This window comes from Pleurodeles waltl, chromosome 12 (genome assembly GCF_031143425.1).
Source record: "Pleurodeles waltl isolate 20211129_DDA chromosome 12, aPleWal1.hap1.20221129, whole genome shotgun sequence".
Lineage (NCBI taxonomy): Eukaryota > Metazoa > Chordata > Amphibia > Caudata > Salamandridae > Pleurodeles > Pleurodeles waltl.
Genome location: NC_090451.1, coordinates 47,235,922 through 47,249,447, shown reverse-complemented (window position 1 = coordinate 47,249,447; position 13,526 = coordinate 47,235,922). Strand labels below are relative to the sequence as shown.

The following is a 13,526-nucleotide window of genomic DNA, read 5'->3' as shown; positions in this document are numbered from 1 at the left end:
ATGTTTTAATACCACCACTCCCCTCCTGGACAGCATCAGGCATGCTCATCCTTCAGGACTGGAGTTTTGGGGAACGCACAGTCAAGGTATTTTAGTTTGTTTTTTATTGCACCAAAAAATCTCTATACATTAAAATGTCTCCAAGTATATTTGGCAAAATGACAGTTACTTTGAGAAACTGACAAAATAAATATCAGCTACAAAGTACTTGAGAGCACTGTTTACCTGTATTAGCGACCCATGCACGTGGTCATAAGAACATGTTGTGCCAATCGATAATGGCATCCAATCCAGAATGCAGACACCTCTGAACCAAACTACCAGGTATGTTCCAGTGTCCCGCTTGACCAGTCCAACCCACAAACAACAATTTGGGCTGCTCAGGGCTACTGCGTGCCGTGTCCAGAACTCTCCACCGCCAATACCCTGTTCGGGTACCTGAAAGGATGCTGTGGTCTACTCTGTCACTTTATTTAGATCAAGCTTACCAGAGAGCGCAAGCCTGTCTGGTTGCAGAAGACCTAATATTGGCCTACCAAAAACGTACAGGAGCTTATCACTGGTTGGCTTTAATGTCACTCTCACTTGCTTACTTCTTATTCAGTGGTTTTCCTTGTCCCAGCTTGCCCATCCTATGTTTGACCCACTCTGCAACACAGCCTCTTTACCATCTCTTTGAATGGCTGGCTTCTATCCTTCCACTGCTCACTTTTAGGGAACTTTTTTCCTTTTTAATTATGCACTAGACAAGAGTGCACATCTTTTCAAGCTCTCTCCTTCTCTCCCCTGTGTTTTTCCCCAAAATGCCCACACCGCACACTCCTTATTGTTCTAGCCTTCACGTGCTCCTCCCCCACACCCTGTGTTGCTGACCTTCTCGCTTTCTTGTGCGCTTCCCCACAAGCAGGTTTCACGCCCCGCCCCCTTGTTGCCCTACCTTTTTAGGTGCGATTTGCCTCCTCCCATTTCCACCTTTGGCTTCTCCGTTAACCGTCTTTGTTTTTTTCAATTTGTTCTGCCACACAAACAAAAATATGTATTTTATTTATTTATTTACCTATCCAAATGTCAGCCACAATCTGGGGCGCAAATAGGGCCTCCTTCATTCCACAGGTGCTCATGTAAGTCATTACGCATGCATGCACCAGTGGACTGATGCGACCGTCACAGAGGATGCGTCACTGGAGCCTTTTTATTCATTTTGAAGATGCTGCACATCGTTGCAAACAAGCCCAACGATGTAAAGCCACCATCTTCGATCAGTAAAATGAAAAATGTAAGCAAATGGGGTGTCCATCGTTTCACAAGCGCTCATTTAAGTCATTAAGCATGCACGAACCAGAGCACTGAAGCAACCTCCAACAGAGGCTGCATCAACGTGTCCTTTTGACAATGCCACCCATTGCCACACACAAGCCTATCAATGCAGAGCACTGACAAAAGTAATTGACAAAACCAACAGGTCCTAAAAGCGAGACCTATTGGCTTTGCAAACACTCATACAATTCCAGTGCCACAGTGTCCAGGATCTCCCTCCGGATCACCAGAGGGACCAGAAACTGCCAGGTAGCATGGGGCAATGTTACTACGAGTCTAGCGCTCCAAAACTCATCAGATAAAGAGTTTCCACACGGATTCAAACTGCAGGTGACACCACACCACCAATGTTTCCTCTAGTGCGCATGTTTGGATTCAAGAACCTCTTCTCCCACGACTGGTGGTTTGAGTTGGGCATCATTTTGGAAGCCAGTCTATAATCTGTCCACGAGTCCAGTCAAACCGTTCTGGAGATGCACCCTCAGGGGTGCAATGCAGGGGACTTTTGGAGGCAAGGTTCTACCTCGGGAACCACATTACCCGGTGGGCAGATCTGTATTGCTTTCTTGAATTCTAGTTGACAGCTAATGATCCATATTATCTTTAGGGGTTGTTTCCAATGTTTGTATGTTTGCCAGAAAAATCTCCAAGGAATGCAGATTTTTTAAATGAAAAGATGAATTATCACAAGTAGAGTCATTACCAAATGTTGGCTGCAGAATCGTTGTTTAAATTTCAGGAAAGGTGGATCTGTCCCACAGATCACACAATTGGCAATGTGAAGGGCTTTGAAGGAGGCTCATCTTCTGATCAGACACCAGTGTAGAACCTCGGGGACCAAGGTAATGGCGTCATTTCTAACACTGCTTACGGCTTGTCTGCATTCATAATTTTAGATCTGCTATAACCTGCTGATTAGCTGTCAAGAGAACCCAAAGTACAATCGTTGCAAAGAAACACTGCAAAGGGTTCATTGCTTAGAACGTGCATCAGATCACCCTAGTCACTAACACCTTTCGACTTTCAATGAGGGATTAGGAATGTGGTTATGGAAGAACACGTTTACACTGAAATGAGTTTAGCACCCGGAAGTTACTACACAAATGTAAATTATAACAAAATGACGATGTAAAAGGGTTTTTTCCCCACCTCTAACCTTGGCAAAGGATTATCAAACAGAGGTACCAATACAATCGGGATACAATTTGCAGGAGGTCTGAGAGCGACCTTTGACCTTTAGGAGGCACTCAAACTTTAGGCAAGGTGTTGAAACTCTGGAGTTTCTCTATATGCACGAAGAAAGACCTGCTAATATGTCGCAATAAGGTAAGAAAAAAAATTATGGACGATCTTCACCAAAAGGAGAAAGCAACGCATATGTTAGTAACAAAGGAAACCTAGAAACATTCCTAAAAATGCTTAGGATGGACACGGGCGAGAGTTACTTTGGTAAAGAAGTCGGCCATGCAGAGCCCACGTGAAGGAAGCGGACTTAACAGCTGTGCCAATCTCGGACTCTCTGCAAGTATAAGAAAAAAAAATACACTTCTCCTTTAAAGCCGCAGAAGTCCTCCCCGCTACCAAGAAACCAGATGCAACATTTATTATGTTAGTAAGCAGTTTTGTCGGTCTAGAAAACGCTTTTCCCCTCTTCTTGGCTTCTCTCTCTGGAAATTTCTGACAAACCAGCAAGTTTCTGCTGCCGCTCCCCTCTGTGCGGTGATGGCAGAACACGGCTGTGCCCATTCAAGGAATTTTCCATACAAGGCCTCCTGAGCTCAACACGGTGAAAGAAGTCCAGATTACCAATGAAATGATGCAAAACGTTATGGGTGTTGCAAGACGTAATCCTACCGACAATATGCCTGGCTTGGCTTGCTGGGCACCCTCATTGAGTGCACTTGAAGTCACCGCTTATAAAATGAAGTGGTTGTCTTACACATCTTGTAAAACAAAATGTGCTTGCTTGAGAGGGAAGCAACAATGGGTGTATTCAGAGACCATTTGGGGCGCACAGGAGTGAGCAGAAGTCAAGGACTTCTGGAATTGTCCCATCCCAGTCACATGATATCGCCTGGGACTGAGCCTTCCTGCAAACAGGCTTCTGACTCTAGTACAAACTTCTGCCTAAGCAGAAAAAAAACAGTTAAAATACTCTTTAACCAGTTAGTTAACATGGGCTTCTGACCAGTTTACCATTAATAAGCTCATCTTTCCAGGGACCGCAAAGCCTGCCGACCAGCCCTCCTGTCTCAGAAAAACTTCACAAGTTTTGCTAAAATCTGGGACTTGTGCGTCCCTTTTTGGTGCACATGCTTCTCCGCCGACCTAGTCGGTCTCCACACTGCTTGGAGAGTCATCCTAGACTAAGGAATTGGCTGTGATGCTGAACTAATTAATGGCAAACTGCGCACTAATTAAATGTCAGGGCTGTTATACTGGTCAGTGCCGTTGTGCACAGAAACTTTCAGCAAAAGGTAAACTTTCAGAGAATAAATCTTAATACATTTTCCATGAAATGGCTTGCGTAGAGTAAAAACATCTCACTTAGCTGCGAAATTAATCTTGACACCCTCTACGCTGGGACCACCGCCAAACTCCAAAATCGCCTGCAACGCATTCAAAACGCCTCAGCCCGCCTCATCCTCGACGTACCCCGCAACAGCCATATCTCCGCACACCTGAGACACCTGCATTGGCTCCCAGTCAGCAAAAGGATCACCTTCCGACTTCTCACCCACGCACACAAAGCCCTCCACGACAAGGGACCGGAATACCTCAACAGACGGCTCAACTTCTACGTCCCCACCCGCCCCCTCCGCTCCTCTGGCCTCGCACTCACCGCCGTCCCTCGCATCCGACGCTCCACGGCGGGTGGGAGATCTTTCTCCTTCCTGGCGGCCAAGACCTGGAACTCCCTCCCCACCAGCCTCAGGACCACCCAGGACCACTCCGCTTTCCGGAGACTCCTAAAGACCTGGCTGTTCGAGCAGCGATAACCACCCCCTTTGTCCCTAGCGCCTTGAGACCCGCACGGGTGAGTAGCGCGCTTTATAAATGCTAATGATTTGATTTGATAAGCAGCACAAATCGTTCCATATGTTACACTAAACAGGGAACTGCAATGTTTTGTGTGACAAGAATCAAGAATGTTCCGTTATTTGCTAACAGGAAAAAAAAATCTTCGCATGCCCCCCATAAAAACCCACAAGGGAACAGCAAGTTGAAAGAGGCCAAGCAGAATGAGTGAACCAAGGTGGATCTTCCACCCGTTTTGATGGACCACATCGTTACCAGTCAGAACTGGTTCCCATTTAGATCATTTTTGATGGCCTGCTAAGCAGCCAATGGATCTTGATATGTCTCCCAGGTGTTCCTGGATCTCTCTTAGGCCTGGTAACTCATAAGCAGTGTACGCAAACTGAGATGGAATTCCACACACAGTGCAACACCCTTTCATTTTCTATCACTGGTAAACAATGAAATAGGTGGCTTCTGCCCAGTTCACTTTTTATAGTTTTACACCCGGGCCTGTCCAGCTACACAAGAATCACACTTGTCAACATCATGATCGGAACTAAGACACCACAAACAGTCAGAATGTGGGTCCGTCACCAACATATTGCACCCACACTCACGACAGGGCTTGAATCCTGACTTTCTCTGCAACATTGTAATCTCAGAGAAAAAAATAGATCCAAAAACACACTGTAACTGTCGAACAGCAACAGTAGCTCCCTCGAAGATAACCGTTTCGATTGGCACGGAAAAAAGGGAACTGACGTCGGCGAGGACCTCTTATTGCCTGTATGACGTCAGACGGCGTCGCGTGGGCAACTGTGACGTCCTCGTCGACGTGCAGAAGCTAGGAAGAAGATTTCCATTGAGTGCTGGCGCAATGGGAGTATTCATTAGGTGAGGAATCCACAGGAAGTTGTATCCATCAGAAATACTATTCAAGGTGTTCTAGGGTAGACCAAAGCTAGAGGCCCTCCAAGACAGTGGGTGTTGTCCTATCTTCCCCAAATATTTACAGGTCTACCTCTAATACACCCTTTTACCAGGGGACCTTCAAGTTAAGAAAGGGATGGAAGGCTGGGCTCTTCATTACCCAAGACACTGAGGCTCGAGTTAAGACAAAGTAATCTTGGTAAGAGAAGAACGTTTCTGCATGCGCTGACGGCTAGTACCTAGCACTGGCCTACCTTATTATGAGCTGGACTGGCCTTCCAGCACTCAAGACATCACGCTGGATTACCCATCTGCCTGCTCTAGTGAGGTCTCTCCACTCTACGCCCAACAAAGACTTGAACTCACATCTCAGGCACATGGATGCAAGACATACAATCATGGCAGTTTCTTCCAAGGATTTCTGAAGCTATGTGTGGGTGCGCGTAGTTGTACTTGATAGTAGAATGCCGGATGGAAAGTTACAAAGCGCTCAACAGTGGGTGAGAGTCGAGTGGTAGGTATGAATCCAATCATTTACTAAGAGGCAGGTAGTACAAAGGTTCCTAATATATATGTAGGTCGTGTTCCTAGAAGAGACGCGTCTTCAGCGCCAGCAGGTAGACAGATTACCAGAATCTGGACCTTATGAATGGCAGACAGTTGGTCCAATAGGGGGGCAGCCTAGGTGTGCAACACAACAGTAGATAATGTAACATACTCTTTAATGGGTGGAGGTGAGTAAGTCAGATAACCAAGCAAGAGAGTAAATCGATAGGTAAAGGGAAACATAAATCATATTTTCACAATGCGTCTGCTGGCATTAGTGAAATTATGTTTAAACAATATTCTGTGAAAGAGCGCTTTGTGGGATCTTTACTGGTATAAAGCTGTATAAAAATGTCCAATACTATGTATCTCCTCTGTACATGTTGCCTGTGTTCGACAGAGACATCAACAAACAAACTGCAGTAGAACATCGCACCAAATCTATTTTTCACATAAACAGTAAGAGATGAACAGATAGATATTCAGGTGGAGCCCATGGGTCACAGCTCTGATACCCAACAAGACCAATGCAGCCTGTCATCTTTCGGAGGTCGACGAAATAAGTGCACGACGTGTAGTAGATCAATAACTACTTTATTTTGGTTTCAAAGAAAACCATAACAAGTACACAATAGCAAGACTTAATAAGTAAAATATAGATAATGTGCAGAAATCCATAAAAAACATTTGATGTGTTACAATACAAGTGAATTTAAGTATTTAAAACCAGATTTAATCCGGGTACATTAAAACAAGAAAAACACACTCCATACTAAAGACATTTCCAGAGGGACAAAAACACAATATATTACAAAATACCAAATTTAAAAGAATTAAAACTGCTAAGAAATAAAAATTAAAAACTGCACAACACAGAATTTTGTCAATATATATTAAAATAAACAATACAAAAAATAATTCCCGACAGATTGGTTAGCACATATTTTTCCTGATTTTTAATGGAAGCACGAAAAAAACTAATGACGGCGTGGCAGATAGATTCAAAACGATAAACATTGTAAAAGTTTAAGACTCTGTTTTGCAGATCAACAGGAAGTGTAAACATGATTTGTTGCTGATATTGTTACAAGGACAACACGGTAGGAACACAAACCAGCTACCCTATAAAAGATGAGCAACAAAAACTGGACACGTTTTAACCTAAAACGAGTTAAATAAAAACAATGCTCAGGATTAGGTATCCATTCCAGATAAGAGCCAGATCCAATCGGAAGCAGTCTCCATATGGTAACTCACTGTTGACATTTCCGCAATGTCTTATGAAGGGTTTAAATGACTTATCAAGAAACAGAGAACGGATTAAAGCCTTGGAATTACTGTCAATTTTGTCAGGGAAATAAATAAAAATTGGTATCCCTAAATCTATAAAAGATTTCCTGATACAAGAAATATTGTAACCGTAACCTAGTGCGATACAAACATGGAGGACAAGACAAGAGAAACTGGTATAGGATGAGATCCACATTTTTATACAAGGTAAGAGTGGGTCTAATTTGATTATGTCCTTGATATCCTGCAAATTTTCCTCGGCATGCATAATGAATTTCGAGGTGCTCGTGGGGACAGATAACCTAGAAAGAAATGTATTTTCTGCCATTTGTAGGCAGGTAGGATTGGCCGTTGTGTAAAGATAACCTCTGCTGTATGTACCAGGTGAGGGGCAGGAGTGCACTGGCGTGTTGGGTAACTGGTCGCGGGCACTACCATGAATAAGTTCATAGAATGGGGGTGAGGCTCATTAGCTCCCCCGCCAGTGTGTTACCTAATGTTAATGACCCTACGTCACCTGGGGTCCTGATATGTAATAAAGCGCGCCTGCAGGGAAGGATAGAGGGGACGACAAGAGCGCCGATATGCCTGCAGGCTGTACAAGGACCACAACGGGTCCGGCTCTTTAATTGCCGCTGCAGCGTGTCTTGCATGACCGCCTTACCGATCAAGCTTTGTCCACCCACGTAAACACTACACTCCAGAACTAAACCCCTTTTGCAAATATTATTCATCTGGACAATATTAACACTTTTACCTCCATGAGGACATCAGGCACTGACCTGAAAATGCCCCTGCTGCAGAGATGCCTGCAGCACGTTGAAGGGTGGGCTCCAGGTAGGCATGCCCCTGCCCCGCCCAGCTTCTGTTCTGCAGCAACTCCTGCTAAGATACCTTGTCAGCTGTATATGAGGCACTATATAAAAGTATACAGTAGAGGTTAGCTCAGGCTGTCATGGTGGAGACGGGGAGCACACGCATCACTGCTGGGTAACCACACGTTAGCAACACAAAACAATGATGGATGGAATGCTGAAACTTTTCAAACACTCACCCTCAGACACAGATCTGGGTTTAATCCATAGTTCTTCTGCTCACCATGCCACCCCAGTTTGGACCCAGCCATATGCAAATGGCTTAATTGTGTTCCCCATGGGAACAGTCCAGCCCGAACTGCCAGGCCTTCCCTGGACCAGAACCAAGCATCCTAGGGCCGGTTTCAGGGTATCACCCTTCATCAGCCAGGCTAGCTTGAATCCAGTGGAGCAGTGAGCAAGGAACCCACATCTGGGCAAACCCTTCTCACTTAGGGCAACACAAAAGGATAATGGACAGAGTGTTGAAACTTTTCAAACACTCACCCCCGTACTGGCACGTACAGTGTTACCTACTCTGAAAGGGCCCTCGGAGAGGATATAGCGCTTGAAGCCCCATTGCGTCATACAAAACGTTATTAGTATGATTGAACCCTCCGTGAAATTCATTGCAACGTATCGTGTGACGACTTTAAGACGCTATAAACTATAAGGCATCGCAGACAGGGGTTTCGGTCTGTAGGGTTCGTTTGTGGCCCCCTCCACGGAGCAGTCCTTGGGCCTGCCCCCCCCCCCCCCCCCCAAGATGGATGTGCACAGTGAGGTTTCCACAGCCGCCGCTGCAGCTGAAGGCCCAGTCACTCATTAAAACCCACAAGGCGTTTTCATGCAAATCAGGAGGCCTCGGCCCCAAAACAGAAAGCTATCATTTTAAGGCCCGTTTTCAGGACTCTCGGCGCCACCCCACCCTGCTGCCTCTCTTAAGTGCTTTAAACAATTACAGACAAACCATACACACTGGATATGCCCCCCCTCCCCCCCTTCACCACACACACACACACACACACACACACGGTTTGAACACTGCTTCAGAAAAACCAACCCCAAGTCTTTGCAGCTGAAAGGGGAAGGTTTCGAGTGTTGCAACAGGAAGAACCGTGTGTCAAGCTGGGCCCTTTCCAGGAGGTACAGGCCCGCGTGGCTGGGGGAGGGGCTTATGAGAAAAGAGATGAATACACTAGAAAAATACAAAGAGAAGCGCGGTGATTAGTGAAAGGCCATAAGACATGGGGGCGGGAAAGAACATATGGGAGAGGGAGAAAAAGCAGCAAAAAGAAACAAGGAGTGGGGAGAGAAGAGAAAGCGAGAACAGCGGAAATAATGAGGGTAAGGGAGGGCGAGATGGGCAGATCACGAGTGTAGAGACAGGGGCGAAGCAGTGCTTAATTTGAGCCGGTGGTTGCCAGTCAGAGGCACCAGTACTAATTTTTCCACACCAGATATTTCCCAGACCAACAGATGGAAAGACAAACAAAATGAAAACACAGAGAAAGATAAATTCAGAAAAGGCGTTACCAGGGGAGGCAGCAGATAACAGGGCAGAGGTGCCTCCGGTGAACTGAAGGGGCCCGAGGTGGATTCGGGACTGCGCACCCTTCCTATTCGCACTCTGACATTTTATAGCGCCAGCCGCAGGTGCCCGAGCAGCGCTTTGAGCACCGGCACTTAAAACTTTACAACTAAAGCACTGGGGCAATGAAGAGAGAGAGCGCTCTGGCGCCTTCCACTGATCCCAACTTCAGCCCACTCTGTGGGGTCACATGAGGGTACCCCTAAGACAGAGGCCCCTCCTCGGGCACGAGCCCAGGGCCCTGGTAAGACCAGCCATCCCGGGCCAGTGGCGATGTCGGCCCCCGTCTTACAAAACCAGGCCTGGCCACAGGGCATATTGAGACGACAGTCCGGATGGGTGCATAGTCTGCAAGAATGTGTCATATTTAAGCCAGCCTGGCGCTGTGAAAGCACTACGCTTCCTCTTGGCGCTATTCAAGCACTTTACCAGTGTCTTAAAGCGCATGAACGAAAGGATATTCGTCTGACTTTCGGGAAGACCCTTATGTTTCTGAAGCAGGGCACTTAGGGCCAGATGTAGCAAGCTGTTTGCGACGTGCACAAAGCACTTTGCAATGCACAAACCCCGTTTTGCGATTCGGTAACCTGGTTACGGAATCCCAAAACGGGTGTGCGAGTCGCAATTAGGAAGGGGTGTTCCCTTCCTAACTGCGAGCCGCAGTGCAATGCAGGATTGTTTTGTGACCGCGAACGCGGGCGCAAACCAATCGCAGTTTGCACCCTTTAGTAATGAGTGGTAACCCATTTGTAAAAGGGAAGGGGTCCCCATGGAACCCCTTCCCGGTTGAGAATGGCACTGCAAACATTTTTTCAGAGCAGGCAGTGGTCCTATGGACCACACTGCCTGCTCTGCAAAAATGAAACGAAAACATTTCATTTTTCGTTTTTGTAATGCATCTCGTTTTCCTTTAAGGAAGCAGTCACAGACATGGTGGTCTGCTGTCCGCAGCAGGCCACCATCCCTGTGAGGGCCGCCACTCGCAAAGGGGTCGCAAATTGCAACCCACCTCATGATTATTCATGAGGTGGGCCTTTGCGACCCCCTTGCGAGTCGCAAATGGTGTCAGGGACACCATCCAACATTCCGAATTGGGACTCGCAAATTGAGTTTCGCTCTGACTCGCAATTTGCGAGTTGCAATTCGGAATGTACCTACATCTGGCCCATAGTCTTGTGATGAACTTCGCCGTTAACCCTTTCCAGGGCCAAGAGGTCCTGCGGGGGGCTTACGCAGCACTTTACAATACAACTATGACGTTTATTAGTGGTTAGTAAATATGCCAGTAAGTACAGATGCCATGGGAAGAAAATGACCGGAATATGTAGGTAAACTGACCAGCTCACTGAAACCCTCCGAGATTGTTTGCAACGCTACATTTGTTTGTTTTTAACACCAGATCGTGTGTGTGTGTGTAATTCGCGTCACTAAAACGTGAGAAAAAGGTGGGTCGCCAAACAGGGGTGTACTGGGCATAAAGAAGGTCATTTAACTCTCTACACGCTAAATTATATTAATGCTTTTTAACTATTTTAGCAGGACGGCCACTCCATATTGTAGATTACAGAATTCCAAACAGTGCCCTTGGTTTCCGACCATAAAGTCCAGGGACTGCTCCCGCCTTTGTAAATCCACTCACCCCCTGGAGAAAAACAAAATGTAGACACAGGCAGCGCACAATGGAGGTCGTCTGCTGTGTACTAAAAACACGCGTAAAACAGCAACAGCAAACAAAGGCAGACAAAACAGGCTATGTGGTTCAGTGTGGAGAAGACGTGCCTTCTTGGATAGAGTGGAAGAAGGCCCCTCGCCCCCGCCCCACCTCCTGGGGCTTTGCAGAAGTAGATACAGAGAAGGATGGAGTCAATTAGCAGAGTCCACAGCAGGGGGAACCCTGTGATGTCCAAGGCCAGGGAAAGTGATGCTGTGCCTGTTTACAAGTGGAGGGAGGGAAGCACCGCTGTAGGGCACCAGAAGCGCACACCAACACCACAAGGGGCAGAGGCTCCAACACCTTCAGCTAGACAGAGGCATCTGTTCTGCCCACTACCCTTCCTTCTGTGACCACCTAACAGGCTTCTTAGCCTCCAGCTCGGTCTCTGCCCTGCATTACTGCTGTTCCCATGATGCTCTAATGCAGTGGTTCCCAAACTTTTGACTTTTGTGGACCCCCACTTTAGCATTACTTGAACCCGGGGACCCCCACAGAATAATTATTGGAATCTGGGGACTCCCCCACTGAGTCATTAGTGGAGCTGGGGACCTAACCTGTTATTTCATTTTCTAAGCAGTCGCGGACCCCTTGAGGGAGCTTCGCTGACCCCCAGGGGTCCCCAGACCACTGCTCTAATGGCCTTCTTTGTATTCCATTTCCCCATCTCTCACCTACCACCTATACTTGCAGGGGCTTTGGTCCTTCCAACACACTCTCTAATAAACAAAGTGCTCTTGCCTGGTAAATGGTTATACCTTCACACCCCTGCCAAGTTTCCCAGGTCCATGCATGATGTGCTGCTCCATTCCAGGTTTTTTCTTTAAATTCAGGGACTTGTAGTCCTGTTTCATACTGGAAAAAACAAGACTACAACTCCCAGAACTTAAAGAAAAAACCTAGAACAGAGCAGCACATCACACACGGAGCTCGGAAACTTGGCAGCTATGTCTTCAGTGGCACACTGGGAAGCACATATAAAGGGTCATCACTTGATATACATAACAACATCGCACGATAAACACAAATTTGAAGATGTAGGAAATCTACCTTTTCCGAGGGGTCAGCCTGGATTTTTTTTTTACCTTTTGCTTGTCTCTAGATTTCTGCTGGCTTTATAACTCTGTGCGCTTTACCCCTGTTAACCATTAGTAAAGAGTCTATGCTTCCCCATTATTATGGGGGAATTGGGGTGTGCCTATTTGATATATTTAGCTTGCCTTTAAGTCCTTAGTATGCGTTACAAAATGTACCAAGGGGCCTGTAAGTTGAATGCCAGTGGTGGGCCACAACACCTATTGTGCCATCCACTATAGTGGCAGTGCAAACATAGCTTTAGGCCTACCCTTCTATCCTGCCTATATCAGTGCAAAACATGCATTGCAACCTGTCAAAATAAACTCTTTTTGATTGATGTAACCTCAATTTTAAACATTATTACGTCACACCTATGTAAGCCTTGTAGTAAACAAGATGGAATGCATGATATTTAAAAGTAGGACATGCAAAAAGCTAATGTTACCATGCCCCTAGAGTGACCAGCCCTTAAAGCTGTTTTTTTTTTACTATAGCAGGCCTAGCTGTCCTATGTAGAAAACCAGAGTAGTTTAAAATACTAATACTGTATCTCGGGAATTGGACCAGCTAGAAAAAATAATGTAATCACTATTTTTTAATAGTTATTACAAATACAATACAACTTTACGTATGTATGTCCGTCCCTTAGCAAGGGTATGTGCACAAGTCTCTAACGTGGTAAACAGATCTACAGGCCTTCTTTGGAACAGATATGGGACCCTCACTTGATACACATACATATGGCTATCATTCTAAAAGTACATACACGGCCCACCCAACCAGGTACCCATATATGGGCCTCACATTTGTAAAAAAAATATATAAAACTAGGGCCCTCAATTGGACACGCACAGACAGGCCTTTCATTTAGAAAGTACTTATATATGGGGCCCTCAGAATACAATGTTTAGGGCCGCCACCTGTTAAATATATATTGCCTCGCTTGGAAAATAGATACAAGACTCTCTTAGTAAAAACATGTATAGGTCTCACAAGCAACGCACATAAACAAGGCGCTCACGATGGTAACATCAAAAGTGTCATCACTTAAAAAAAAAGCATACAAATGGCTCTGGCTTGAGAAACACATATCAAGCCCTCTACTGCTAAATAACATCCATGAGCCGTTACTTGGTAAAGGCACATTCAAGAGTTCTCACCGGTAAACACATCCGTTTTAATAAGTCTC

The 13,526-nt window shown here is 45.9% G+C and overlaps 1 protein-coding gene across 8 annotated transcripts in view; it reads right to left on the bottom strand.

Annotated features, from left to right (window-relative positions):
• The window catches only part of MYO9B (myosin IXB), a 337,738-nt gene that overhangs the window by 323,397 nt on the left and 815 nt on the right, over positions 1-13,526 (bottom strand). Inside the window, exon 1 of one of the 8 annotated variants that reach the window (XM_069215683.1) lies at positions 938-955. The exons of the other annotated variants lie outside the window; for them this stretch is intronic. The gene's annotated coding sequence lies outside the window, so the exon portion shown is untranslated. Of the gene's footprint in view, positions 1-937; positions 956-13,526 lie in introns of those variants that run through there. 8 annotated transcript variants of the gene reach the window in all.